Raw genomic sequence first — 16,032 nt, 5'->3', positions numbered from 1 at the left:
AATAAAGATAGCTTGCTCTGCCATATTGTGGTCTGTTGGAATGAAATAGCTAAGACATAAATTTTTATTTCCATGAATCTAATTTCAGAGAGAAAAAGAATGGAAAATTGAAGCCCTTTCACAGATCAATTTAATAAGGTAAGTGCTATTTGAAGATAAATTTACCTCACAATACAATTGAAATAATGAAAATGAGACTAGGAGGATATAAAAAATGTGAGTGAAAATCATTCAAAAGGAAACTGGAAATAGAAGAAGGAAGATTTGGAAGCAAACTGAAACCAGTTGCTAGGCTTTGGAGAACAGGTTTTCTAGGTACCTGCTCAGTTGCACACTTCACTCAGCAGCACCTGCAAGAGATTGAAGCACACAGGAAGTTAATAATCTTTTTCTATTGCCAACATTTCTTCATTACTTAATACAGAGAGTTAAAAATAGTTCATACCATTAGAAAGGAAGTCAATTAGCAGGACTGGATACTGTCCATAATTTCTTCTAGTGGAAACCAGATCTTCTGTACACATTGGTTTTCCCAAGGGTAAATTATTACAATTTGCAGAAGAGTTACTGAGAAATTGAAAAATTCAATATGATATTGAGCAGTAACTTTTTACTCTGAAAATATATTCTTTTTTCTCCAAGATTAGAGAACTTTAGGTTCGCTTTAGATGTTCATTGAGTTATTGCAAGTTCTATGAATGACTTTTTGGAACCAATATAAGTTTAAGAACCATCATCTATACTCTTAGCCACTTGTCACACTTGGAATTTTGAGAATTACTGAATTGATATTTGAGCAAATTAGGGGAGTTTCAAAATAGTGCCAGATTAGACTGGGAAAATCTCAGTGTTTTTTAAATGAATAAACTTTAGTTTTTAGCACAGTTTTAGATTTACATAAAAATTATGCATAGAATCCCCATATTCCTCCTCACATGCCCTCCACAAAGTCCTTTTACATTAACATCTTGCCATAGAGTGGTGTATTTGGTACAACTGATGAGCCAATAGTGATACATTATTATTAACTAAAGTCTACAGTTGGCTTAAAACTCAACACTCAGAAAACTAAGATCATGGCATCATGTCCCAACACTTCATGGCAAATAGATGGGAAAACAGTGGAAACAGTGACAGACTTTATTTTTTGGACTCCAAAATCACTGCAGATGGTGACTGCAGCCATGAAATTAAAAGACGCTTGCTCCTTGGAAGAAAAGTTATGACCAACTAAGATAGTATATTAAAAAGCAGAGACATTACTTTGCCAACAAAGATCCATCTAGTCAAGGTGATGGTTTTTCCAGTGTTCATGTATGGATGTGAAAGTTGGTTAAAGAAAGCTGAGCCCCGAAGAATTGATGCTTTTGAACTGTGGTGTTGGAGAAGACGCACGAGAGTCCCTTGGACTACAAGGAGATCCAACTAGTCCAACCTAAAGGAAATTGGTCCTGAATAATCATTGGAAGGACTGATGCTGAAGCTGAAACTCCAATACTTTGGCTACCTGATGCAAAGAACTGACTCATTAGAAAAGACCCTGATGGTGGGAAAGATTGAAGGTGGGAGAAGGGGACAAAAGAGGATGAGATGTTTGGACGGCATCTCTGACTCCATGGACATGAGTTTGAGCATTCTCCGGGAGTTGGTGATGGACATGGAGTCCTGGTGTGCTGCAGTCCATGGGATCGCCAAGAGTTGGACACGACTGAGCAACTGAACTGACTGACTGACAGTGTACATTACACTACATTCTTTGTGTTGTACATTCTATGGGTATCGTGAAGGATATAATGACATGTATCCATCATCGTATAATCATGCAGAATAGTTTCACTCACAAAAAATCCTCAATGCTCAGTTGATTTATTCTTAGCCCCTAACCTTCCCTTGACAACCATTAATCTTTTTTACCATCTCCAGTCTTGCCTTTTCCAAACAGTCATATAGTTGAAATCATATAATTTATAGCCATTTCAGATTGTTTTAGCAATATGCATTTAAAGTTCTGTCATGTCTTTTCATGGTTTGATGGCTCATTTCTTTTTATTGCTAAATATTACATTGTCTGTATATATCACTCATTTATGGAAGGGCATTTGGTTGCGTCCAAGTTTTGTCATTATGAATAATACTGCTATAAACATTCATGTGCAGATTTTTGTTTGGATATAAATTTTCAATTCATTTCAGTAAATACCAAACAGTGCAATTTCTGGACATATGGTAAGACTATGTTTAGCTTTGTAAGAAATCTACCTTTTAAGGGATGTTTGCCTTTTTATTGCTTAAGTTATTTATATATTTGTACCTTCTTGATATATGGGTTCTATTTATATATTCTAAATTATATACCTATTCTGTATATTATTTCTTGGTGTGTTTATGTGTGTGTATGTTCTCATTGGTTAGTCTATTCATTTTCTTAACAGCATCTTCTTAAATTGAGGTACAACTGACATGCAACATTATATACCTTCATTTCAGGTTTACAGAATAATGATTCGATATTTGTATACATTGTGAAATGATCACTGCTATAAATCTAATTAACATCTGTCACTATATGTAATTATGGAAAATTTTTTTTCTTATGATAGTAACTTTTGAGATAACTCTCTTAGTGACTTTCAAATATGCAATATAGTTATTAACTATAGTCACCATGCTGAGCATTGTGTCTCCATGACTTGTCTATTTTTTAACTAGAAGTTAGTTCTTTTAGACTCCCTTCACCCATTTTCCCACTCCATCAACCCTTACTCTGGCAACAAGAAATCTGCTCTTTGTGTTCATGAGCTTGGTATTTGTTTGATGCTTTAGATTTCTCATATAACTTAGGTAGTATGATATTTGTCCTTCTTTGATTTATTTAACTGAGAATAATGTCTCCAAGGTCCATTCATTTTGTTACAAATGGCAAGATTTCACTCTTTTTTAATGATAAATAATATTTCATTATATATTTTTATGTATCTACATGTATATCTATCTAATCTCACAATTTATTTATTTACCCATCAATGGACATTTAGGGTATTTCCATATTTTGGCTATTGTAAATAATGTCACAGTTAACATATTTTTTTTGATAGTGTTTTTGTGTTCTTCAGATAAATAGAAATGGAATTTCTGGATTGTATCATAGTTTTATTTTTACCTTTTTTAGTAAACTCCATACTGTTTTTGACAGTGTCTGCAATAATTTACATTCCCACCAACAGTGCACAAAGATTCTCTATTTTCACATCCTTGATAACACTTGATATTTCTTTAGATGATAGCCATCCTAACAGGTATGAGGTGATATCTCATTCTGATTTTGGTTTGCATTTTCCTGATGATTAGTAATGTCAAGTGTCTTTTATGTACTTGTTGGCAATCTGTATGTCTTCTTCGGAAAAATGTCTATTCTGATCTTTGCCTATTTTTAGTTGGATTATATTTTTTGATATTAAGTTGTATGAGTTCTGTATGTATTTTGGATATTAACCCCTTATCAGATATATGAATGGCAAATATTTTCTCCTATTCAGATTCAGTAGGTTGCCTTTTTATTCTGTTGACGATATCCTTGACTGTGCTGAAGCTTTTTGTTTGATGCAGAAATACCTGCTAATTATTATTTTACTGCTTGTCATTTCGGTGTCATATCCAGGAAATTGCTGCCAAGATCAAAGTCAAGGAACTTCTTCCCTACATTTTCTTCTAGAAGTTTTATTCTTATATGTGTCTTTAATTCATTTTTCCTTAACTTTTTTTTTGGCTGCACTGGGTCTTCATTGCTGCTCATGGACTTTCTCTAGTTGTGGCAAGTGGGACTACTTGTTAGTTGTAGTGTGTGAGCTTCTCACTGTGGTGGCCTCTCAATGTGGAGCACAAGTCCTAGGGTGCATGGGCTTCAATAGTTGTGGCACGTGGGCTTAGTTGCCCAGCAGCATGTGGGATATTCCCAGACCAGGGATTGAACCTATGTCACCAACATTAGCAGGCAGATTCTCTTTTTAAAATTTATTTATTTTTAGTTGAGAGATAATTATTTTATAGTATTGTGTTGATTTCTGCCAAACATCAACATGAATCAGTGGCAGGCAGATTCTTAACCACTGGACCACCAGTGAAGTCCTTGCCTTAACTTTGTAATATGGTGTTAGGTAGTGAAATGAAAGACAAAGGAGAAAAGGAAAGATGTACCCATTTGAATGCAGAGTTCCAAAGACTAGCAAGGAGAGATAAGGAAGCCTTCCTCAGTGATCAGTGCAAAGAAATAGAGGAAAACAAGAATGGGAGAGACTAGCGATCTCTTCAAGAAAATTAGAGATACCAAGGGAAATTTTCATGCGAAGAAGGGCACAATAAAGGACAGAAATAATATGGACCTAACAGAAGCACTGATGTTAAGAAGAGGTGGCAAGAATACACAGAAGAACTGTACAAAAAAGATCTTCATGACCCAGATAATCACGATGGTGTGATCGCTCACCTAGAGTCAGACATCCTGGAATGTGAAGTCAAGTGGGCATCACAATGAACAAAGCATCACAATGAACAAAGCTAGTGGAGGTGATGGGATTCCAGTTGAGCTATTTCAAATCCTAAAACATGATGCTGTGAAAGTTCTGCACTCAATATGCCAGCAAATTTGGAAAACTCAGCAGTGGCCACAGGACTGGAAAAGGTCAGTTTTCATTCCAGTCCCAAAGAAAGGCAATGCCAAAGATTGCTCAAACTACTGCACAATTGCACTCATCTCACACTCTATCAAAGTAATGCTCAAAATTCTCCACGCCAGGCTTCGACATACGTGAACCATGAACTTTCAGATAGTCAAGCTGGATTTAGAAAAGGCAGAGGAACAGAGATCAAATTGCCAACATGTGCTGGATCATCAAAAAAGCAAGAGTGTTCCAGAAAAACATCTATTTCTGCTTTATTGACTATGCCAAAGCCTTTGACTATGTAGATCCCAACAAACTGTGAAAAATTCTTCAAGAGATGGGAATACCAGACCACCTGACCTGCCTCCTGAGAAATCTGTATGCAGGTCAAAAAGCAGCAATTAGACCTGGACAAGGAACAACAGGCTGGTTCCAAATAGGAAAAGGAGTACGTCAAGGTTTTATATTGTCACCCTGCTTATTTAACTTATATGCAGAGTACATCATGAGAAATGCTGGACTAGATGAAACACAAGCTGGAATCAAGAGTCCTGGGAGAAATATCAATAACCTTAGATATGTAGATAACACCACCGTTATGGCAGAAAGTGAAGAACTAAAGAGACCCTTGATGACAGTGAAAGAGGAGAGTGTAAAAGTTGGCTTAAAACTCAGCATGCAGAAAACTAAGATCATGGCATCTAGTACCATCACTTCATGGCAAATAGATGGGGAAACAGTGGAAACAGTGACAGATTTTATATTTTTGGGCTCCAAAATTGCTGCAGATGGTGACTGCAGCCATGAAATTAAAAGACGATTGCTCCTTGGAAGAAAAGCTGTGACCAACCTAGACAGCATATTAAAAATCAGAGACATTACTTTGCCAACAAAAGTCCACCTAGCCAAAGCTATGGATTTTCCAGTAGTCATGTATGGATGTGAAAGTTGGACTTAAAGAAAGCTGAGCAGGTGTTGGATAAAACTCTTGAGAGTCCCTTGGACTGCAAGGAGATCCAATCAGTCCATCCTAAAGGAAATCAGTCCTGAATATTCATTGGAAGGACTGATGCTGAAGCTGAAATTCCAATACTTTTGCCACCTGATGTGAAAAACTGACTCATTGGAAAAACCCTGATTCTGGGAAAGATTGAAGACAGAAGGAGAAGGGGATGACGGAGTATGAGATGTTAGATGGCATCACTGACTCCATGGACATGAGTTTGAGTATTCTCTGGGAGTTGGTGATGGACAGGGAGGCCTGGCATGCTGCAGTCCATGGAGTTACAAAGAGCTGGACTCAACTGAGTGACTGAACTGAAGTGAGTTAATGATTCAGTTTCTTTCTTTTGCATGTGTCTATCCAAGTTTTTCGTCACCATTTATTGAAAAAGCTGTCCTTTTCTCATTAAGTGTATTGGCTGTTTTGTCATATATTAATTGAATGATTATGTGTGGGTTTATTTCTGGGCTCTCTACTTTGTTCCATTGATCAGTGTGTCTATTTTTGCATTCATACAATAAATGTTTTGATGACTGTAGCTTTGTAATAGATTTTGAAATCAGGGAGCATGATGCCTCCAGCTTTGTTCTTTATCAAGATTCTTCTCGCTATTTGTTTTTTATGGGGAAAGTTCCGTACCAATTTTTTATTTGTTTATTCTATTTCTGTAAATAATCCCATTAGAGTTTGATAGAGATTGTGTTGAATCTATACATGCTTTGAGTAGTATGGATATTTTGTTAGTACTAATTCTTTCAATGCATGAGCACAGAATACCTTTCCATTTATTTGTGTCATCTTCAGTCTTTCATCATTATCTTATAGTTTTTTTAGGTAGATTTGCTTTTTTGCTAGACCAGTTTGTACATGCCCTAAGCTCCATAAGAATGAACTGAGTAAAATTCCCATGATATCCCTTAAGACAGTGATTCTCAACTCAGTATTTTGTCTCTAGGTGACATCTGGCACTGTATGGAGGTATTTTGGGTTATCAGAATTCGGGAGGAGGATTTTCTGCTACTGGCAGGGATAATGCCCCAAATTGCACAGCATACAGAACAGTTTCCCAAACAGAGACTTAATTGTCTCAATATTAATATTAATGATGCTGAGGTTGCGATACCTTGCCTTACACCAGTTGCTTCCCTGCCTAACAATGAAAGTGTTAGTCACTCAGTAGTGCCCAACTCTTTGTGAACCCAAGGCCTATAGCCCACCAAGCTCCTCTGTCCATGGAATTCTCTAGGCAAGAATACTGGTGTGGGTTGCCATTTCCTTCTTCAAATAAAACAGGCAGTAGGGTTCTCAATACTATTATGAAGAGGCTATATGAGCCTATGAGAAACATAACTAACTTGTACATGACAATGTTGTCTAGGAAGAATGCCAGTTTTATTTATAACTTTAAATATGTATACATTTTATTTAGTATTCCTACCTTATTTTACTCATAAAACCCTCATTAAAATGTAAAATAGAAGTAGTTATAGCAAGAATGTGGACATATTTTTGATCTTGGAGGAAAGCTCTTAATATTTCATGCTATCTGCAATATATACTGTAGTTTTTATGTAAATATACAGAATTAGTTTCCTAGGGCTGCTGTACAAAATACCACAAACTTGGTGGCTTAAAAATTTATTTATTCAGGAATTTGTTATTTTTTAATTTTCTTTACTTTCCTTGAACATTAAAAAAAATATTTATTTGTTTTTGTCTGCGCTGGGTCTTTGTTGCTGGGCTTTTCTTTAGTTGCAGTGATGGGAGTTAGTCTCTAGTTGCACTGCACGGGCTTCTCACTGCAGTTTCTTCCCTTGTTGCGGAGTATGGGCTCTAGGGCATGCAGGCTTCAGTAGTTGTTGCTCATGGGCTCGGTAGTTGCACGTGGGCTCGGGAGTTGCACCTCCCAGGCAGTGGGGCACAGGCTCAGTAGTTGTGGTGTATGGGCTTAGTTGCACCACAGCATGTGGGATCTTCCTGGAATAGGGATGGAACTGTGTCTCCTGAATTGTTAGTCTGATTCTTTACCACTAAGCCACCAGGGAAGCTCAGGAATTAGTTGTTTCAAAGTTCTGGAGGACAGATGTCCAAAATCAAGGTGCTGACAGAACCATGCTCCCTTTGAAGATTCTAGGAAATAATTTTTTTTTTGCCTCCTCCAGTTTCTGGTGGTTGCTGATATTCCTTGGCTTGTGGAGGCATAATTGTAATTTCTGCCTCTGTCTTCATAGAAACTCCTTTCTTTTGCTTCTCTGTTTCCTTCTTTGTACCTTTGAGGTCACTCATTTGATTTCCAGGTCCACTCTAGTTCAGGATGACCTCATCTAGAGCCTTACCTTAATTAACTCTACATGGTTTGATCTCCAAATAAGGCCACATTGAGGTTGTAGTGAATGTGAATTTTTTGGGAACACTATTCAACCCACTATACTTTCTATGCTTAATTTGCTACAGTTTTTGCTATGAAATTTATTGAGAATGGATATTTGTTTTATCAATTACTTTTTCTATATCTACCATGTTGTTTGTATGATTTTTCCCCCCCTTGTAGATTGCTGGGAGAAATATCAATAACCTCAGATATGCAGATGACACTACCTTTATGGCAGAAAGTGAAGAGGAACTCAAAAGCCTCTTGATGAAAGTGAAAGAGGAGAGTGAAAAGGTTGGCTTGAAGCTCAACATTCAGAAAACAAAGATCATGGCATCTGGTCCCATCACTTCATGGGAAATAGATGGAAAAACAGTGGAAACAGTGTCAGACTTTATTTTTTTGGGCTCCAAAATCACTGCAGATGCTGATTGCAGCCATGAAATTAAAAGACGCTTGCTCCTTGGAAGGAAAGTTATGACCAACCTTGATAGTATATTAAAAAGCAGAGACATTACTTTGCCAACCAAGGTCTGTCTAGTCAAGGCAATGGTTTTTCCCGTGGTCATGTATGGATGTGAGAGTTGGACTATGAAGAAAGCTGATCGCCGAAGAATCGATGCTTTTGAACTGTGGTGTTGGAGAAGACTCTTGAGAGTCCCTTATACTGCAAGGAGATCCAACTAGTCCATTCTAAAGGAGATCAATCCTGGATGTTCATTGGAGGGACTGATGCTAAAGCTGAAACTGCAATACTTTGGCCACCTCATGCAACGAGTTGACTCACTAGAAAAGACTCTGATGCTGGGAAATGTTGGGGGCGGGAGGAGAAGGGGACGACGGATAATGAGATGGCTGGATGGCATCACCGACTCTGTGGACATGAGTTTGAGTGTACTCCGGGAGTTGGTGATGGACAGGGAGGCCTGGCGTGCTGTAATTCATGGGGTCGCGGAGAGTCGGACACGACTGAGCGACTGAACTGAACTGAACTGAACTGAGACTTAACATGGTGAACACCTTTGATTGATTTCCAACAATCTTAAATTCTGTGAGTAAAACTGACTTAACCTGGTGTTTCACCCTACTTATATATAAGTGGCTTTAGTTCCCTATTACTTTTTAGAGTTTTGTGATTGTGTTGAAGAGATACACAAATTGGGTTGTAATTTCCCTTTCTTGTAATGTTACTGACCTTTAAAAATATTATGGTTATTGAAAGGAAAGGATTGATAATGGGTCTGTAACTCATCTGCTGTTTCATGGTAACCAAGAGAAAGAGGGATGGTGGAAGAGGGGAGAGAGAGCGCGGGTGGAGAAAGGAGTCACAGAGAGACAGAGAGAGAGGATGATGGGCTGGGAGAGACTGAATGAGAACAGGAAGAAATGATCTGGTCAAATCTTCATGAATACATACTTAGTGGATCTCTTCCTGGTGATATTTATTAGAATATGGATAATGGAACGTTATTATAATAGCAGGATATATCTTGTCCTTCTAGTTTGCTCTTGGTAAATTAACGTGGAATTGAAGTTCCATGGGGGTACATGACCTACAGAAAAATATTAATATTGTTCTTACTGGAATATAATAGGGAGAGATTTCATGACCAAAATAGATTTCATGACTTTTTGTAAGTGATATTCTTAATGCATCATTGGGAATCACATTTTATATCTGGGTCAGAGAGCATCCTATTGCAATAAGAAAGAACCTGGGCAAGTTACATTGGCAGTCTCAGACTCCTGCTTCACTTCCTGTCTTCCAGTTACCTGAATCCTTTGATGCTAAAGCTGAAACTCCAATACTTTGGCCACCTCATGCGACGAGTTGACTCACTGGAAAAGAGTCTGATGCTAGGAGGGATTGGGGGTGGGAGGAGACGGGGATGACAGAGAATGAGATGGCTGGATGGCATCACTGACTCGATGGACATGAGGAGTTGGTGATGGACAGGGAGGCCTGGCGTGCTGTGATTCATGGGGTTGCAAAGAATCGGACACGACTGAGAGACTGAACTGAACTGAATTGAATTCTTTGAATTATTACAAAAGTTTGAAACTGTAAAACTTCTGATTCTTGTGTGTTTGGTTTGACACTCAAATCTTTCATCTCAACCTTATAAACTTAAAAAAATAAATATTTCTAAAGAAGTTTAAGAATTCTTGTTTTCTTCTTAAATGTTTGACAAATTCACTAGTAGAACCATTTAAGTCTTTTTCTTTTTATTGGAGGGGAATGTGTCAGATTGCAGCCAGGTGATAGGAATCACACAACTAATTTGTGCAATATTTAAACAATCATTACCTTTGTTAAAATGTTTAGCTAGGTAATTGAAAGGATAAATGATTGTTAACCTCTTCTCAGTCCACCTAATTTTTGCACAACGGGTTCACCTGTGGAGAACTATGGAGTAGGCCTTTTACACAAGCTTTTTCTAGCTTCTATCCCTGTAGAATGTTTGGCCTGTTGGCAGCACAGATAGGTTCTTCAAATGGTACCATCTTTTGAGGATGGAAATCAATCACCTGAAGGTAGTTATTAACATTTAACCCCTTCTAAAATGGAAGAGACAGATATATTTCCTTTCTGGCATTAATAAATAATTCTGAGTATAGATTATCTTTCCCGTTTTTAGTGCTTCGTCCAGCACAACTAGCCAAGTATTCACAGTATCTGATTTTCAACATGAAATCATGCATAATATTTCCTTAGGCTGAAAGTGCTCACTTTATAGCAAAGAAAATTCACAAATCAAACAAGTAGGGAACCAATTCAACTTATCATATACTGCACAACTGAGATCTGACAGCACATTGGCAAAGCCTGTTAAAATTACAACTGAGGCACTAGTTTGAAGATGATACACTGCAGAGCTGGGATCTGTGCTTCAAAATAATATACTTTGAACTGTCTTTAGATAAGTGCTATGTCCCCTACAGATAAGATATGTGCATGTGTGCTCAGTCGTGTTCGACTCTTTGCAACCCCATGGACTGTAGCCTGCCAGGCTCCTCTGTCCATGAGATTCTCCATGCAAGAATTGTGGAGTGCATTGCCATGTCCTACTCCAGGGGATCTTCCTGATCCAGGGATTGAAAAACCCATGTCTCCTGTATTGACAGGTGGATTCTTTACTACTGAGCCACCTGGGAAGCACATTAAATGCACAGCTCTGTAAAACAAGTGTTTGTTGTGCAGTCATGTCTGACTCTTTGTGACCTCACGGACTGTAGTCTGCCAGGCTCCTCTGTCCATGGAGTTCTCCACCCAAGAATACTAGAATGGGTTGCCATGCTCTTCTACAGGGGATCTTCCCCTGTAAAGCAAAGGGATAGAGAAAACAGTAGTTATCTCTTATCATGAATTTCAGTGAACTTCTTGTTCAGTTTGTGTTTTCTATTCTTGAAATCTTAGTATCTGCTGAAGTGGGGAGAATGCTTTTTTGATGAGACAGAGTAAACAATTTTTAGCTGCTTTTCTGTCATTTGAGTTTCCTCATGTTAGAACAACAGTCAGAAGGCTGAGTAATCTCATTTTTATCCCATATTGGATAAAGATAAGGTTGCTGCTTCTTAATGGGTTATACAGTAAAGAACATTTCTAAAATGTTAGATCCTTTTAGGCTCCATGGTTGGCTCCATGGTTGATGGTAACTGTAAAAGCTCAACTGTAGCAACAGTAGGCTGGCAAGAACATTTTAACCAGCAGCTCAAATGCTCATAAATTAACTGGGTCATCTCACTGGGTAAGCGGCATGGATCATCATCAGAAGTGCATAAGGACGAGGGGGATTTAAATGGGTAATGGAAGAAAATATCAGTGAGGAGCAACAATGCTGCTATAGCCTGTCTCTCCTGTTTAGAGTCTTTCTTTTGTGAAATTGAAAACCACCACTTTGAAGGGTCTATGACAGGATGAAGTAGAGTTAAGTAGGAACTAAAGTGGACTATGCCTGGACATTTATTGCTTTCAAACAAGGATATGGTTTCTCACTGCCAGCAACTGAAAGTATACCTAATGACTTGTCTCTGGCTTTCTCACATATACAGTATCCTGAGTGGGAAAGGCTGGGTAATGCACTCTCTAAAGGTGAAATTAAAAAAGTACTCCAGCTTCCCCTCCTTACTTGGGACATTTCTAAATCTCAGAATTTATAGAGTCCCCCAGAGGGCTACAGTAAGCTTACACCCCAGCTACGTTTGTATTCTTCATTTGTCTCACTTTGCTAAATAAAGGATGATGTTTCTAAAACTAAGCTTTCAAGTAAATCAGTTTAATTCAGTCGCTCAGTCGTGTCCGACTCTTTGAGACCCCATGGACTGCAGCACACCAAGCCTCCCTGTCCATCACCAACTCCCGGAGTTTACTCAAACTTATGCCCATTGAGTTGGTGATGCCATCCAGCCATCTCATCCTTCAAGTGAATCACCCGTAATCAAATTTTGTCTTTAGGCCTTCTTCTGAGGGAACACTGAAGAGTAGCTAAGTAGATCTACTAGTTCTACATATATTCAGTGTAATGATTCCTAACATTCAGCAAAGCAAGTCTGCCACTTATTTTCAAACCTTATAAGAAACAGAAGAGATGTCATTATATTATTTCTATTATCAAGATGATACATTTTAAATTATAAATATAGTTTAGTAAAGAGTGATACTGTATACTAAAATAACCTTTTTTTTTTTTTTTTTGGTGGATTCACTTTTCCAGTAGTAGTTAAGGCAAAGAGCTGATTCTCTACAGAGCTGAAGGAATATGTTCAGTGGGGTAGATGCCATGTCCATATATGGCCATGTTAAATATCAGATGCCTAGTGGAGATATCTAAAGGACAGATAGATGGATAGTTTTAGAGTTCCAAACACAGCTATAGTCAGCAAAATCTGACATAATGTCCCTCTTTGTTCAATCTTTTTACGGCTACCTTTATGTCTTTGTTTCTTAATGTATATATGGAAGGATTCAAGATAGGGGTAATAACAAAGTCAACAATGAACAGGTATTTATCAACTGATGATGTGGGGAAGGGCCAAACATAAAGAAACATGCATGGAGTGAAAAAAAGAACCCCCACAGTGATGTGAGCTGACAAAGTGACAAATGCCTTGGATAAATCTCCTGAAGAACATTTCCAGACAGTGACCAAAATGAAGATGTAGGAAAGGATTAGCAGGAAGAAGGCACCCATGCTCATGAAACCACTGTTGGCAGCAACAATAAACTCAAATTTGGCTCCATCTGTGCATGCAAGTTTTATGATCCTGGGAAAGTCACAATAAAAGCTGTCTATTTTGTTAGGACCGCAAAAGGGCATGTTTACAATGAAAGCAAATTGAGACATAGCATGGATCACCCCAGCTACCCAGCCAGTGATTACAAATGAAATGCATATTTTAGGGTTCATTATGTTCGAGTAGTGAAGAGGTTTACAGATTGCTGTGTACCTGTCAAATGCCATGGCTATGAGTAACACCATCTCCACTCCTCCCATGATATGAATGAAGCATATTTGTGTCATTCAACTTTTGAAAGAGATTATCTTGTATTTATTTGGAAGGTCTGTAATCATCTTGGGGACTGTGGTAGAGGAAAGGCAAACATCAATGAGTGACAGGTTGGCTAATAGGAAATACATAGGAGAATGTAAGTGAGAATCCAAAATTACCAAAAACAAAATAAAGAGGTTTCCCAGAATGATTCCTAAATAGAGCAAGGAGAATATCAACATGAGAAAAAGTGTAGTTTCCCAAGAACTAGAGAATCCTAGCAACACGAACTCAGAAACCACAGAATCATTTGGTCTATCCATTGACTTGGCAGAAGAGCTCTTTCTCAAATCACCTGAGAATAGGAAAAGAAAAATCACAGTCAGTAAGTACAAAGGCAGACTTCCAATTTTCTTGCTAGTGTTTTCTGTGGGTTCCACTTTTCTAAGTGTGAAATAATTTAATGGGATAAAGGAAAAAGAACATAGAAACATTTTGATGATCCAGGAGAATTTTTACATAAAGAGGTAAAAATGAATATTTCAGATGTAGATAATTGTGGTTGCATTCCTTCTTATTCCATTATTAAGATAATTATTTTGTTTTGCCTCTCAAGAATTGCTCGACATTTTCCTTGAATACTGACCTAGGTATTCTCTCAGCTGAATAGTCTCAGCCATTTCTGTCACCTTGATATTAATGCTCTCATACTAACTTGTAGTTTTGTTCACTGGTCAAATGGAGATCTTTCAGCCAAAACTGTTTATGTAATTGTATTTCACCTTGCTTCACCCAGTATGTGGTTGTTATTTGTTTTTATTTGTATGTGTGTGTGTGTGTGATTTACCTTGGAAGTCAGAGGCTCAGATTTAGATTATTCATAATGTTCTGTTAAATACATTACTATAATTGTGTTTGCATTAGCCTATATATCAAATAAAATGTTAGATATAATAGATTAAACACAAGTAACTATTTAAAAGATAAAGTTGTTATTAATAACATTTATTGATTCCTTCATGCAAGGCACTGTAAAAAGCACATGATCTTATTTAAACTATATAAAATTCCATAAGATAAGCACTATTTCATTAGATTCGTTTTACCCATGGAGAAACTAAGTCTCAGCGGGATCAAATATAAGAGCCAGAACTGTGTCTATAGGTATAGGCCACCATAATGCATACCCTAAACCATGGCACTGTGCTCTCAAAGGCCAGCCTCTTCAAGTATACCCTAGGTATTTCCCAAGGATCCATCAATGAACTTTCAAGTTTATATTTTCCTTGATTTATTAGTATAGTGAACTGTCTAAAAAAATAAAACAAAACCTCTGGATTTTTTGTCCCCTTCTTATTATTCCTTTTCTTTCCAACTATTCATTAGCAAGCCTATTCTCACAGTTCATTCATTCATTAGCTAAAACTGGTACCCACAGATTTCTTATTTATAGAAAAGAACTCTGGATTCTCAACATATCACATAATAATCACTTTTCAATGATTATTTACCCTAAACTCCCTGTGAGATTTAGTACTGTCTATTATGCCTCGCTTTTGTGACTCTGCCCTCTGCTCTCGGTTCTTGCCTCTCTAAAGCCAGTCACCTTTTCACTCTTTGTCAATAAAAATTCAGTTTTTTTCTGTTAGTGGACTAAAATCTCTCAGTTTTAGGAAAGAGTAGCCCTATTCCAGCTTGAGAGCATGTTATATGGTTTTAGCATTTTCCTTGGCCATGTATTGTTGTAAGGAGGAGCATGTAGTCTGGAAGTTTTCAACAACATATAAACCAATAAAAACTATCTTTCCCAGTAAAAGGAAAAGTCTTCATGTGCAGATTGGATTTTCCCAACCCATTTTTTCCCTCCATTTGATGCTAATTTTATGCCTGAGAGTGAAGCCATCATGCAACTTGAAAGCCCATATACAAAAGAAATAACAAAAAGTTAGGAAGGAATCAGGAACCCAAAATGCATGTTGAATCACTTAACCACAGCCCATAATGGTCTTTCTTCTTGTGCATTCTAGCATCTACATGGTCACATCAGTATCTGTAGCTTTATCACTGGTCTCCAGAGTAAGTCCACCTGCACCTTCAAGTTAACACATCGAAATCTGAACTCATATTCCATCCACTCCAATGCCTTTATAAATATTATTACTACTCCCCCAGGCTCCCAGTATAGACACTTGTGTGGTACTCTTGTTTGTACTTCACTTTCCATTTCTAGTTGTATAATTTTTACTATCAAATATTTCTCAATTCACTTCTTTTTTCTTCATTTCTATTGTTTTATTTGTTGTTGTTGTTGTTCTAGACTTCATATTTTTCTACTTTGTCTTAATGATTTCTCTGATCCATGCTTCCCAGCATCCAACTCATTTATAGTTTGATTACAGATGTTTATCTAAAGTCCCATAAAATCACATGACTTCCCCACTTAAAGACCCTGGTCTATAAAGAGGAAATTCTTGAAATCCCACAGCATATCACAGAATATCTGAGAGGAG

At 37.5% G+C, this 16,032-nt stretch overlaps 1 pseudogene; it reads right to left on the bottom strand.

Moving 5' to 3' along the window:
• Positions 1-12,909: 12,909 nt before the first annotated feature.
• Positions 12,910-13,845, bottom strand: LOC148776987 (olfactory receptor 4F21-like; annotated as a pseudogene).
• Positions 13,846-16,032: the final 2,187 nt, after the last annotated feature.

The sequence above is a fragment of the Moschus berezovskii genome, chromosome 9 (assembly GCF_049115385.1).
Source record: "Moschus berezovskii isolate FMDL1 chromosome 9, NW_MosBer_1.0, whole genome shotgun sequence".
Classification (NCBI taxonomy): domain Eukaryota; kingdom Metazoa; phylum Chordata; class Mammalia; order Artiodactyla; family Moschidae; genus Moschus; species Moschus berezovskii.
This window is presented reverse-complemented; position numbering and strand designations above follow the sequence as displayed.